Source organism: Schistocerca gregaria, chromosome 6, assembly GCF_023897955.1.
Source record: "Schistocerca gregaria isolate iqSchGreg1 chromosome 6, iqSchGreg1.2, whole genome shotgun sequence".
Classification (NCBI taxonomy): Eukaryota; Metazoa; Arthropoda; class Insecta; order Orthoptera; family Acrididae; genus Schistocerca; species Schistocerca gregaria.
The window spans coordinates 491211964-491227388 of record NC_064925.1 but is presented as its reverse complement, the minus strand read 5'-3'; positions in this window follow the sequence as shown (position 1 = coordinate 491227388).

Genomic DNA, 15425 nt, shown 5'->3' with positions numbered 1-15425 from the left:
TTTTTTTTCGAGTGATATAATGACCGATTGACGCTTTTCCTTTTTCCCCTGACTAATACTGCTAAACTTGATTCTTGCTAAATTTCATGATTTTATGTCAACGGGAAGAACCCTATAGGAATTGACTAGTGAATCTGCAAGTATCAAAATATGTGACAATAATGGCCGTATCTATTGACTGCATTGGCTTGGTAGTTCACGATTTTTACAGCGCCGCCAAGAAATCATAGACTTTAGTATGTGACATAAATTTCAGCTTGATACATCTGCCTGTCCCTGAGAAAAAAAAGAGGTCTTAACAGACGGACAGATAGTCGGGCAATAAATGACAATTTTTTTAATGATGTTAGTACAGATTTACACTTTTCGGATGTATCTCCTTGACATGTACCAGTAAACTATGCTTCTTCCCACATTTCATGATTCTAGGTCAACGGGAAGTACCATGCAGATTTTGATGAGTGAGTTTGCGAGTGTCAAAATTGTAACATAAATGGCCGTATCTTTTGTTTGCTTCAACATAGAAGCTTATATTTACTATACCGCCAAGGGACCATAGTCCCCAGCATGTCACATAAATGTCAACTTATTAAGTCTAGCTGTTCCTTAGGAAAGGCATTTTTAATAGTCCGACAGTCAGATAGACAGACAGCGTTCCGTTTTTACCCACTGAGGCACGGGACCCTAAAAAGTAAAAATTTAAAAGCTGACAAAACCCTAGAGGCTTCAGGGTGTTACGTCATACTCGTTTACGGACACGAGATAATTATAGAAAAGTATGAAAGATTCTTACAAAATCGGGAGGTGGCAACCCTATCCCCAGGGAAGTAGGAATGGGTGGTTCAAATGGCTCTGAGCACAGCACAGCTGTGTGGCTGGATCGAAGAGTTTTTAGCAAACAGAACACAGCATGTTGTTCTCAATGGAGAGACGTCTACAGACGTTAAAGTAACCTCTGGCGTGCCACAGGGGAGTGTTATGGGACCATTGCTTTTCACAATATATATAAATGACCTAGTAGATAGTGTCGGAAGTTCCATGCGGCTTTTCGCGGATGATGCTGTAGTATACAGAGAAGTTGCAGCATTAGAAAATTGCAGCGAAATGCAGGAAGATCAGCAGCGGATAGGCACTTGGTGCAGGGAGTGGCAACTGACCCTTAACATAGACAAATGTAATGTAAGGCGGATACATAGAAAGAAGGATCCGTTATTGTATGATTATGAGATAGCGGAACAAACACTGATACCAGTTACTTCTGTAAAATGTCTGGGAGTATGCGTGCGGAACGATTTGAAGTGGAATGATCATATAAAATTAATTGTTGGTAAGGCGGGTGCCAGGTTGAGATTCATTGGGAGAGTCCTTAGAAAATGTAGTCCACCTACAAAGGAGGTGGCTGATAAAACACTCGTTCGACCTATACTTGAGTATTGCTCATCAGTGTGGGATCCGTACCAGATCGGGTTGATGGAGGAGATAGAGAAGATCCAAAGAAGAGCGGCGCGTTTTGTCACAGAGTTATTTGGTAATCGTGATAGCGTTACGGAGATGTTTAGCAAACTCAAGTGGCAGACTCTGCAAGAGAGGCGCTTTGCATCGCGGTGTAGCTTGCTCGCCAGGTTTCGAGAGGGTGCGTTTCTGTATGAGGTATCGAATATATTGCTTTCCCCTACTTATACCCCCCGAGGAGATCACGAATGTAAAATTAGAGAGATTCGAGCGCGTACGGAGGCTTTCCGGCAGTCGTTCTTCCCGAGAACCATACGCGACTGGAACAGGAAAGGGAGGCAATGACAGTGGCACGTAAAGTGCCCTCCGCCACACACCGTTGGGTGGCTTGCGGAGTATAAATGTAGATGTAGACGTAGACTTAACATGTGAGGTCATTAGTCCCCTAGAACTAAGAAATACTTAAACCTAACTAACCTAAGGACATCACACACATCCATGCCCGAGCCAGGATTCGAACCTGCGACCGTAGCAGTCGCGCGGTTCCGGACTGAAGCGCCTAGAACCGCTCGGCCACCGCGACCGGCAAGTAGGGGTGGAGGAAGAAGTATCTTCAGGAGGGCACAAATAACTATGCTTAAGCTAGGAGCGCGTTAACGATATTTTAATCGGTCGATCACAAGTTCATTGACTGATACATAAAATGAACATCATGAGTATCTTGACCAAACTTAGTGTCAAGTATTTACAAGTCTGTGGGAGACTTCTTCTTCAGTTCCCTTATGCTTTCAAGCGTTGAGGTATCTTCGCCCTATCCATTTCTTCCATTCCATTCCACCATGTTTCTCCACGCCATTACCCCAGTTTCTCGACCCTGTCTGGCCATGTGATGTGGGGTCTTCCTCGTCCAGCCCTTCCCAGGACACACTTTTCAAATACCTGTTTAGATTTTTTTCCCTATCTCATTCTCTTAACATGGACATTGATCTAAATTTTATCATCACGCGAGGTTATTTTCAGTACAGGAAAAAGTTATTCCTACACGTGGACAATGGTGTGCGTATCAGTTGGATACTGGGTGTGTGTAACACAGCTGTAACTTTTCAGATGGACCTCGCAACAGAGCATGCCCAGAGGACGTGTACGTGTAGATTATCGCCATCTTTCGGGGTTTTGAAAAAGATCTAATCATTGGCAGGAGGGACATGGGAACATCACACTGACATATCGCACATATATTTGGCTGTAGCACAATGACTGCAGAACGAGTAGTTGCTAGACGGACTCAGGAAACAGCGTGGTGACAAGAGTAGGCACGGGTCCTTGCAGAAGGACCATTCTCTTTGAGTCATCAGTCCTCTGACTGGTTTGATATGGCCAACCACAAATTCCTCTCCTGTGTCAACCTCTTCAGCTCAGAGTAGCAACTGCAGTTGACGTCCTCATTTATTTGTTGAATGTGTTCCAAACTCTGATTTCCTCTACAGTTTTTACCCTCTACAGCTCCCTCTAGTATCACGGAAATTATTCTGTGATGTCTTAATGTATGTCCTACGATCCTGTCTCTTCTTCTTGTTAGTGTTTTATACGTACTCCCTTCTTCAACAATTCTCCAGAAAATCTCCTCATTCCTTATTGTATCTGCCCATCTGATTTTCAACATTCTTCTGTAGCACCACATCTCAAAATGCTTCGATTCTCTTCTTTCCTGTTTTTCGACAGTCCATGTTTCACTATCATACAATGCTGTGCTCCAAACGCACACTCTCAGAAATTTCTTCTTCAAATTAAGGCCTATGTTTGATACTAGCAGAATTCTCATGACCAGGAATACCCTTTTGGCCAGTGCCAATCTATATTTTATCCTCTCCTTGCTCCAACCGTCATGGCTTATTTTACTGCCTAAATGGCAGAATTCCTTAACTTCATGTACTTCGTGATTACCAATCCTGATGTTAAATTTCTCGCTGTTCTCATTTCTGGTACTTCTCTTTACTTTCGTCTTTCTTCGACTTACTCTCAATCCATATTCTGTACTCATTACACTGTTCATTCCATTCAACAGATCCTGTAATTCTTCTTCACTTTCATTGAGAATAGCAATGTCATCAGCTAGTTTTATCATTGATATCATTGCACCTTGAATTTTAATTCCACTCTTGAGCATTTCTTTTATTTCCGTCATTGTTTCTTCGATACATGGACTGAACGGTAGGACCAAAGACTACATCCCTGTCTTACATCCTTTTTAATCCAAGCGCTTCGTTTTGGTCTTCAACTCTTACTGTTCCCTCTTGGCTCTTGTACATATTGTACATTACCCATCTTTTCCTATAGACTACCCTTATTTTCCCCAGAATTTCGAACATCTTGTAACATTTGACACTGTCGAACAATTTGTTCTAGGTCGCCAAATCCTATCAAAGTTTCCTGATTTTTCTTTAGTCTAGCTTCCATTGTCAACCGCAACGTCAGAATTGCCTCTCTGGTGCCTGTACCTTCCCTAAAGTCAAACTGATCGCCATTTAAAACATCCTCAATTTTGTTTTCCAGTCTTCTGTATATTATTCTTTTTTGCAGCTTGGATGGTTGAGTTGTTAAGCTGAGTGTGCGATTGTTCTCGCACTTATCAGCTCGTGCAATCTTCGAAATAGTGTGAATGATGTTTTTCTGAAAGTCAGATGGTATATCACCACACTCATACATTCTATGCACCAGTGTGAATAGTCACTTAGTTGCCACTTCCCCAATGATTTTAGAAATTCTGGTGCATTGTTATCCATCCCTTCTCCCTTATTCGATCTTAAGTCTTCCAAAGCTCTTTATGATTCAAATACAGTGTCCCCTATCTCTTCTATATCGACTATACAAGAGAAGATGGTAGGAGTGCTCACCTGGCTCTGACAAATGGGATGGCAACAGCTGAAATCCAGGTAGAGGTTACAGGCTCTCACCACAAGCCATCGAGAAGTGTTGAGACGTAGAACTGCGACGCGACATTTACTACTGACATCCTACCACACATATCAGAGCTAGCATGATGCAGAGCCCAGTGTGTGCTATCCTGTGGTTTACGGTGATGAGTGTCGTTGCTAAACGATTTGGTGAAAGGACAAAGGACGCAGCGATTTTCGAGACCCATATTCTTCCAGCTCCAGGAGTCATGGTTTGGGGGGGAGCTGTTGGATATGACAACAAGACTAATTTCTTAAATGTTGAAGGGAGGACGAATGCTCGCCAGCGTGTGACAAGAATGGCGAAAAGAGTTATCATCCCACTCAAGACTAGGGTACTAGTCTGCATATTCTGCTTGATAACGCGAGATCTCATACTGCAGTTTACACCATACAAGTCTTGAGGAGTATTCAGTACGTGGACCTACCCAGCCCCTAATTTGTCTCTCACGTCTGGGATGCGATGGGAAGATATATACTTTTATACCGGCCTCTAGCCGGTAGCATGTGTTTCAAGTACGGCAAGATATTCCTCAAGATGACATTATGGGCCTCTTTGCTTCCACCTCACAACGAATACAATAGTACCACGTGTTTCAAAAAGAATGATATGATTTAAAAACTACATATTTCTTGATAAAAACATACTACAAACATGGGATAAATTGCAAAATACTCACAAAATTTTAAAGTTTTAGTTATGCTGTTATAAGTATACTATGTGTCGACCGGATGCAGTATGAACAGCATGTAGACGGTAGCTAAATCCATGATAAACTTTACACAATGCATCTGCTTTTACAGCAGTTATGGTGGCTGTTATTTTGTTCTTCACTTCTACTATGTCACTGGGTAAAAGGGACATGGACACACTGACCTTCACAGATCCCTATAAGAAAAATTGCATTGGGTCAAGTCTGCCGATCTTGGATGCCAAGAACCCAGGGCAGTGTCTCGGGGGTTCCGTGCGCCCTATCCAGAGTTAAGGCAGAGTGTCATTGAGAGCCGGCCAAAGTGGCCGAACGGTTCTAGGCGCAGCAGTCTGGAACCGCGCGACAGCTACGGTCGCAGGTTCGAATCCTGCCTCGGGCATGGATGTATGTGCTGTCCTTAGGTTAGTTAGGTTTTAGTTGTTCTAAATTCTAGTGGACTGATGACCTCAGAAGTTAAATCCCATAGTGCTCACAGCCATTTGAACCATTTTGTCATTGAGGTACTGACGTACACTGCTGTGCCAGTTTGGTGGAGCTCCACCTTGTTGAAAAATAGAGTCATCAGATTCCTCCTGAAGTTGTAGAAAAAGCCAATTCTGCAGCATTTGAAGATAGATAATTCCAGTCACTGTGTTTTCCTGGAAAGGAAAGAAGGGACTGTACACTTGTCGCGAGAAATGACGCTATCAGCGACGAATATATTTGGGTGCAGGCGGATCAATGCCAAGACGCCGACGAAAAGCAGACTTGACGGGAATCACTGATTCACTCTTTGCAAACTGCAGCACAGAAAATACCTTCTATTGAGCGGTCGACATCTTACTTCTGATTCACTGCAAACTGTGAAGACGCATTGACTGACATCTAACGGCGAATTTCTGAAACTCTATGCCACGCCCACTCAAACAACACACATTTCGCTGCCTGCATATCCCATATTTCGTAATTATTACGGTCCAAAATCAGGTTATTCTTTTTGAAACACCTTGTGTATCCGTCTCAGTGGACGTCTTATTTTATACTGATGTTGCTGCTGATCACCATTTCAGAGCGGAATGAAAACTTGTTAATTTGATACCAGCATCTGATGAATGTCTTTATGAAGTTTCTTTAGGGTGTAACAATTTCCATTTCTGTGAGTATATTTATGGCTTTGTGGTAAGTTCTTATGGGACCAATCTGTTGAGGTCATCGGTCCTTAGGCATACACACTACTTAATCTAACTACGCTAAGGACAACACACACACCGATGCCCGAGGGAGGACTCGAAGCTCCGACAGGGGTAGCTGCCCGAACCGTGACAAGGCTCCCCAGACCACGCGGCAATATATTTATGTTCTTATTAGTACAGAGTGCAGGATTTTTCTTTGTAGAAGCGTAGGAAAACAAAATTTGCTTTTAGGTATTTAGCTTTGTGGTATCTTCCAGAGTTCACTGTGCCACACCAAACTTGGTGACACATATAGATACCACAGATGTTAGTAAGGTTTCGCTGCAATCCGCAGCGACGTGTGGGAAGTGCTCCTGATGACCAAGCCTCCCCTCTCAGAAGAACAAGGCACTCGCACCTGGGGTCAGTATAGAGGAGACCAATGAAGGTTAGAGTACAGAAGAGCTAGCCCCAGTTGGTGACCTCTCCTGAAGGATTCAAACACCATACTGTAAGACCTAAGCATAGTTTTAGTTTCTGATGATCTTGTGCTTTAGTAAATGTTGAACATTGTACCTCAGGAGAACACTTTGTTAATTAGCACATGAAGCGATGCTTCATTAGTCAGTGACATTTGTAAATTATCCAGCATTCTTGTGGCAAAGAAGTGTGTCCAAGTTAAGAAAACCTTTTATCCAGTAATGAAGTAAAGTGAACTAATATTTCATGACTTATAATTCCTATGGGCTACCGCACCGAGCAAGCAAAGAAACCACTGTTAGGGCCACGGAAGCAGTTTCGCATGGTCACAAAACTCTTCTTTTACGAAAGAATACTCATAGGAAAACTATCAAGTAATGTAAACTTCGCAGTGTGTCGCGTAAATAAAGAAAAGTACCAAAAAAAAGGTTAAGGGGAACTAAAGCACAAGAATCATTATTATAACTTGAGTGAACGAGGTAAGGAATTGCTAAATTTACTATGCACTTATTAGCAATCGCACCTCGTTTGTGTGTGCATCGCCCTCTCTGTCACGCTCAGGATTCACGCACTATACACTTCACGCAATCATTTAACCACCTAATAAGACCCCTCAGTTTTTCCCGGCGTAACTGATGACAAAATAATTCACAGACGTACGAACGGATCTCGATTTCCAACTGCCACGATATTTCGGCAAAAGACTGTGTTACCGTCATCAGCGCACTTGATGTTCGCAACATGACCATTAGTTGAAATAGTGTGCCCGTTGCATACCGACATCCGGTCGTACACCCGCGAATTGCAATAGGACGTTCTTTGCTGTTACACAGTTCTGATGGTTCGCGTTACCTGGTGTTAATTCGAGATGTATAGCCACGGTTATTGAAGAATGAACCTCCCGATGTTCGAGAGAGGATGTGATTTTAGCACGATGGCACACCATTCCACTCTGTTATTGATGTTCGTAAACATACGAACAGCAGGTATCCATAATGCATAATGTTGGAACTAGAAAGGAAGTACTGCCCTTTCGGTGGCATGATGACCAGATGTCACTCCCACAAATTTTTTCCCATGGGGCTGCATGAAGTGGTTGGTGCAAAAATAAATAAATAAATAAATAAATAAATAAATAAATAAATAACAATCATTGATAGTGGCAGCCATCACTTTTAATAGATGCTACGAGCTTAAGCTATTTTTGTAAGGTGCAGGTCATTAATATCAATAAAAAATAAATATTCCTTTCTCAGCATTACTCTCTTATCTTTAGGTATTCAGTTTAGGATACTCCATTACGTGTAAGTTTGGTTGTAAAAGATTGGGACACCCTCTGTACTGGAAAAAGGGCCATCTGATAAAGATATCTGGGCTTCAATTTCTCCCGCTATCTGCAAACCAGTAAAACGTTCCGTCGTCCAAAGACGTCCTTGCAACTTGTTACAAAAACATCAAGTGACATTATAGCATTTTACAGCAAAGTAATTTGAAGCTCATCTGCCTGAGTGATAGCAAAACTTGAAGGGTGTTCCACTCTAAACGTATTCATATCAGTATAGACGATGTATATTTCTGATACTAAGTGCAAAAGTACCGGAGATGGAATAAACAAGACGCTTTTATCTCTGAGTTAATCGTTATTCCTGAAGGAACTAATTAAGAGTCAACAGAGGGTATTTACGTTGCAAATAAAACGTTTGCTACTGACTGCACAATGCAACAGTGAAATTTCTTTTTCCCCAAATATAGGTGTTTTTTAAGTATTTCTGCTTCCTGAATCCGGAAATTATACTCAAAACATCGTATCACACACAGCTTTGGCACCAGTCGTATATTTTTCCAATAATGATATTACATAATGAAGTACTACATACACATATGACTCATTCTAAAGTAGAATACAAGTTTAAAGCAACAACGTAATGAAATATGCAATCAATGAACAAATGGATACACAGAATGTGGTACAAAACATGCTGACTCACGACGAAACATCCAGCAATAGTCGCCCATCACCCGCACATTCCAGGTTACCTGGTATCGTCGCCCATCACCTTCATATCCTGATGGAACCTTTCACTCCGTAGCTCGCTTGCAGCTCTCAGGTTTGGACGAAAGCCGCGTACGATTAACCGAGCAGATAGCCGGCACAGTAGCTCAGCGTGTTCGGTCAGAGGGTTACGCGCCCTCTGTAATAAAAAAACTGAGTCAATCCATCAACAACGAACATAAATGGATGTCCGCCCCGAGCACATGCAACGCACAAAAGCGAACAAAATGAGATTTAAACAAAAAAAAAAACAAAAAAAAGCACTGCAGTCATGGACTGTGCGGCTGGTCCCGGCGGAGGTTCGAGACCTCCCTCGGGCATGGGTGTGTGTGTTTGTCCTTAGGATAATTTAGGTTAAGTAGTGTGTAAGCTTAGGGACTGATGACCTTAGCAGTTTAAGTCCCATAAGATTCCACACACATGTGAACTTTTTTTTTTTTTTGACGAAAAAACTCAAGATGAGAATTTAAAATAACTTCAAACTCACTGAGCATTCTAGTATTTTGAATGTCGTCATCATGTTCTCAACTATGTCGATAAACTCTGGGTTACTATTGTTGCCCATGAAGTTTTGAACCATGCACATGCAGGCAGTCCAGCTTCTCGCACCAAGGCATTCACTGAATGAAGGAAGTCTTCATCTAACACTAGTTTCCAAATATTGGGACCACTGAACACTCCCTCTTTCAGCTTAGCAATTGACATGTAGGAGAACTTATAACACAAATATCTGAGACAACTGCCGCACATAGGTAATGCCCTACTGTTTCATTATGCCCAGTCCGATGTGGTGAGGCAGCAAGAGAATTCTGTCTCTTTCCACTAGAGAGCCACGCTTGATGTTTTTGTCCCATGGAACCACTTCCAATCTTCGACCTACTATTTTTGCTTCCAGTGTCTGTCACAAGCACAAATGTCCCATTCACAGACGAAACAGGGGAACTTGGCATATCCTGACCGTTGTCCTAGAAGCGTACCCAACGCTTTCGAAACAGAGCACACATTATCCAGTTGTGATCCTCATAATAGGTGATACTAAGAAGGATCTTCATGTTGTCATATGTTTCCTTCAGTTGGGCAAAATGGCTGACAGGTAATGAGGCATACATTGTGCAGTGAAACCGCCTGCAGGCTTCTTTTAGAAGAGTCAATAAACAATATCCAGTGATCTTCTGCATACGGACGGTCTAAATGACCCACCCAACCTTGCACATCACGGCAGTACACCAACAAGTCGTTTTGAGCGAAATATTGTGTGAATATCCAGTCCCTTTTTCTGTACAATGTAACGCACGTACCAGCTGTTAACAAAAGTCTTTCATGCAGTCTTGACCCTGCGAGCTTCGCTTTATCCTTTGTCAGTGCCAGCTCACGGACTAAATCATTTAGATCTGGCTGAGTGAACAGAAAGGGGCGCTCATCTGTGCCTACTTCAGAGTCTATATCACCTGTATCCTGGACGGTGTCACTATCGTCCCTATCTAATGCCTGCAGAGGCTGTGGTGCAACCATGTGCAACAGGACGATTCGCTGAGTGAATGTTGTTCGGATACGTAATAGTCTTCTTCTTTTTCTTGTTGAGGTTAGTAACCTTACAGGAACAGAAGTAACAGTGGTCGGTATGATTGTATGATTCTGTTGCTCCCACCAGACCACAGTGATGCCATATCGTACTGTCTTCTTCTTTCCTGCCGCCCACCGTCGTAAATATTCTACATATACAACACACAGGACTTATCGAGCCCATTCTTGACTGACGGCGGCTAGTTTCACTCTGAAATAGGTATGGTAGACCATTCTTACGAAAGCAGTAGTGTTTCTTCGGTCTTTTTTTCACCATAAGCTGAACGCAGACACACCAAGAAGGAGTGTGCGTCATAAACGAAAGTTGGTGAGCGTGTTTCTACATCTGAAAGATGATGTCTATACAAGTTTCACGCCAGTTGCATAAGGTTGGCTCTAGAAACGCCCCTATGAGGAGGCAAATCAGTTTTGATCTAAACACACGCCATTGGTCGTGAGCGTTAGTTACAGTCGACATTGGACTTGATATTAGTCAAGAATACATTTAAGGCGACGAAGATGCCACGAGACTCAGAGGGCCACAGACACGGGTTCCCAGGTAGATGCCGTGTTTCTTGACTTCCGCAAGGCGTTTGATACAGTTACCCACAGTCGTTTAACGAACAAAGTAAGAGCATATGGACTATCAGACCAATTGTGCGATTGGATTGAAGAGATCCTAGATAACAGAACGCAGCATGTCATTCTCAATGGAGAGAAGTCTTCCGAAGTAAGAGTGATTTCAGATGTGCCGCAGGGGAGTGTCGTAGGACCGTTGCTATTCACAATATATATGAATGACCTTGTGGATAACATCAGAAGTTCACTGAGGCTTTTTGCGGATGATGCTGTAGTATATCGAGAGGTTGTAACAATAGAAAATTGTACTGAAATGCAGGAGGATCTGCAACGAATTGACGCATGGTGCAGGGTATGGCAATTGAATCTCAATGTAGACAAGTGTAACGTGCTGTGAATACATAGAAAGAAAGATCATTTATCATTTAGCTACAATACAGCAGGTCGGCAGCTAGCAGCAGTTAATTCCATAAATTATCTGGGAGTAGGCATTAGGAGTGATTTAAAATGGAATGATCATATAAAGTTGATCGTCGGTAAAGCAGATGCCAGACTGAGATTCATTGGAAGAATCCTAAGGAAACGCAATCCGAAAACAAAGGAAGTAGGTTACAGTACACGTGTTCGCCCACTGCTTGAATATTGCTCACCAGTGTGGGATCCGTACCAGATAGGGTTGATAAAAGAGATGATCCAACGGAGAGCAGCGCGCTTCGTTACAGGATCATTTAGTAATTGCGAAAGCGTTACGTAGATGATAGCTAAACTCCAGTGGAAGACTCTGCAGAAGAGACGCTCAGTAGCTCGTTACGGGCTTTTGTTAAAGTTTCGAGAACATACCTTCACCGAGGAGTCAAGCAGTATATTGCTCCGTCCTACGTATATCTCGCGAAGAGATCATGAAGATAAAATCAGAGAGATTAGAGCCCACACAGAGGCATACCGACAATCTTTCTTTCCACGAACAATACGAGACTGGAATAGAAGGGAGAACCGATAGAGATACTCAAGATACCCTCCGCCACACACCGTCAGGTGGCTTGCGGAGTATGGATGTAGATGTAGATCAAGACCTCACTGAGTTCGAACGAAGTTGTATAATAAGTCCACGAGAAACTGCATGTTCTTTCTGCGATACTGCAGAAAAGCGTGGCAGGAATGCGGCCGCTATACATGACTACTGGCAGCTATGGTTACGAGGATGTAGGGTCGCAAGAAGGCCATGTTCTGGATGGCCACGTGGCACTACCGAAAGAGAAGACCATCGTGTTCAGCAGGTGGCTCTGGCGGTTCGTACAGCATCTGTAGCACCAATCTGAGCTGCAGTTGACACCATAGTGACACAACCAACCGTTACAAGGACTGCTCTGAGCCAGGCGCCCTGTGTCGGTATACTACTGACCACAAATTACTGTCACTTGCGACTTCAGTGGTGTCAAGCGAGAGCTCACGGGAGGGCAGGATGAAAGTTTGTTATGTTTTCTGATGAAAGCTGGTTTTAACTGAGTGCCAGTGATGGCCGCGTGTTGGTTGAGAGTCAGTTGAGGGCCTGCAGCCAATCTGTCTGTGTGCTAAGCACATTGGATCTATACCTGGAGGTATGATTTGGATTGCACAGTTTCTTGTGACAAGAGGAGTACTCGTGTGATAATCCCATCCACCATGACTATAGATTTGTATGTTAATCTGGTGATTCGAATTGTCTTAAACAGCATTCCACATGGCGTTTCCCGACAGGTTAACTCTAGCCCACATACGGCTGTTGTAATCCACCTTACCCTACAGAGTGTTGACATGTTGCCTCGGCCTGCTAGATCACCAGATCTGTCTCCAATCGAGAATATACGGGACATCATCGGACGACAACTCCAGTGTCACCCACAACAGCATTAACCATATTGACCGACCAAGTGCAACAGGCATAGAACTCCATCCTACACACATCCGGCACTGTGCAAAACACTGCACGTACGTTTGCATGATTGCATTCAACGTTCTGGCTGTTACACCGGTTATTAATTACTAGAATTTCACATTAACAGTGGATTATCTCTCGCTTAAATTAGCCTGTGATCTTGCAAATGTTAATCACTCAAATATGTGACCTAGACAAATGTATTCTCGAAGTTTCATTAGTCTACTTTAATTATTTTTTGGTGTTGCGAGTTTCTTCCGTCAGTGTATAACAAAAAACTGTTGGAAGGCGTTACACAGCTTCGAGTAGACACTGTACACTAACATGTACTTCCCTCACAAACACGGTACAGTGATAGACAGGCAACGCCATTGCAGTGTGACAGTTCGCTGTGTGCCGCTAGGGGGCAAGTGTTGAACAGCTGAAAGCGATGTGCGGCTTCTGAGCTTTGTATGGTATTTTTGTGTATATTATCATAACTGCGAATGCAAGCGATTTCTACAAAAACCGTGCGTGATACGATGTTTTGAATATCATTTTCGAATTCAGGACGCCGAAAAACATTAATAACGCCTACATTTTCGAAGAAAGGTTTTTGTGACCTGGCAATTCGTTGCATTGTGTTATCTGCACAATGGAAGGGCCAGCCTGATCCTCGCTATCAAGTACGCGTTTCCTGGCCACCTTCGCCTTCGTAACGACCCATTCGTCTACTGCTGGAGTCTGTTCTTGCATATGTATTGCTGTGTCACTCTTGTGTTTTTGTTATGTCCACATCATGTTTTCTGCTGCCTAGCTGCGAACTTCACTGATTCCATGACCACCTTCGAGACCGACTACGACCGACGGTCTGAACACATTGGTACCCAAGATCTCTCAGCTCATCAGGGCAGGTCAGAAGTAGCTCTTTCTTACAGTTATACTGCAATAATTTCTTGTAGATTTGGCACAGACTTTGCCAAAATCCTCACGTCGAAACATACTGTTGCAAAAGATCTTCCGGCCTCCTTGAGACCAAAATTGTCTATGAAAAGCTTTTCCGAATTCTGGCTAGGAGGAATGTGTTTAGCAACTCACATGTCGGAGCAGCAGTTTTTGTTCCCACAGGTGTTGGTGACATAGCGGGCCGCTGTGGCCGAGCGGCAGGCCGGTGTGGCCGAGCGGTTCTAGGCGCTACAGTCTGCAACCGCGCACCGCTACAGTAGCAGGTTCGAATCCTGCCTCGGGCGTGGATGTGTGTGATGTCCTTAGGTTAGTTAGGTTTAAGTAGTTCTAAGTTCTAGGGGACTGATGTCCTCAGATGTTATGTCCCATAGTGCACAAAGCCATTTGAACCGTTTGTTGGTGACAAAGCAGATGTCTTGTTTCTGGTCGGTATTCCTGCCGAATTTCTCTATGCCGATCTAAAAGAGAAACCTCGGAAACTCATTCCTTGTTAGGTCTGAATCTTACGAAATCGGTCGTGTTCAGACATACACTGGTGTGCAAACATTAAAAGACGAAAGTAACTTTCATATGATGTGTCACAGCCAAGTAACATAGCTCGATGAATATTAGACAATACATAGCTAGAACTGCTACAGTGTAGTAAATAAGGTACCTGAAATAAATGCGCAATGTAGTTGCACGTTCCATCCATAAAAATGAAGTCGGGGCAGAGTGCAACGCTGAAATGATGCACATGGAGAAGTACAGTGTCGCAATATCGTTGACTGGTGAATGTACCGTGTTCAAAGAGTTTGAGGTCAGTACTCTTATGCAACATTATCTCCCCCCCCCCCTCCATGTCAAAATGCCCCACCTACACGAGGATACTTCCAGTATTGTTGTACATGATCGTTTCGGTGATCCAGGTGATACAGTGTGGGGAGGCATAATATTCCATAGGATTCCTGACCTCCAGATCTCTGAATACGCTACATTCACTGATCAACATCATTGTGATACTGTACTCCTTCACCATGACCGTCTTTTCATGGAAGCTTTCGGTGCTAACTTCATTTTCATAGATAGTATTGCGCGACCGCATCAAACAGCACTAGGGGAGGAGCTTTCGGAATGAGAGGATATTCAGAGAATGGGCTGGCCTTCCTGTTCCCCCAACTTATCGAGCGCGTGTGGGATGCATTGGAGAGACGTACCGCAGCATGTCCACAAGCACCAACGAAGAAGATCCAGCAGCTGATAACCGCGTTGCTAGAGGAATGGAACGCCCTACCACAAGAACTCTTTAACAAACTTCTGGCCAGCACGGAACACGTTGCAGGGCATGCATTGACGTCTGTAGTGATCACTTATCCCATGAAGAACCGTGGCCTTTTCTAGTGAATCGCAGTGACTTCTGCGTAATTCTTGTCTTTACATAAAAGTCGGGGCGTGGAGTGTCAGAAGCTTGAACGCGGTAGGTAAGCTACGAAATACGAAAAGGGAAATGCAAAGGCTCAATCTGGATATAGTAGAGTCAGTGAAGTGAAATGGAAAGAAGACAAGGATTTCTGGTCAGTAGAGTATAGGATATATCAACAGCAGCAGAAAATGGTATAACAGGAGTGGGATTCGTTATGA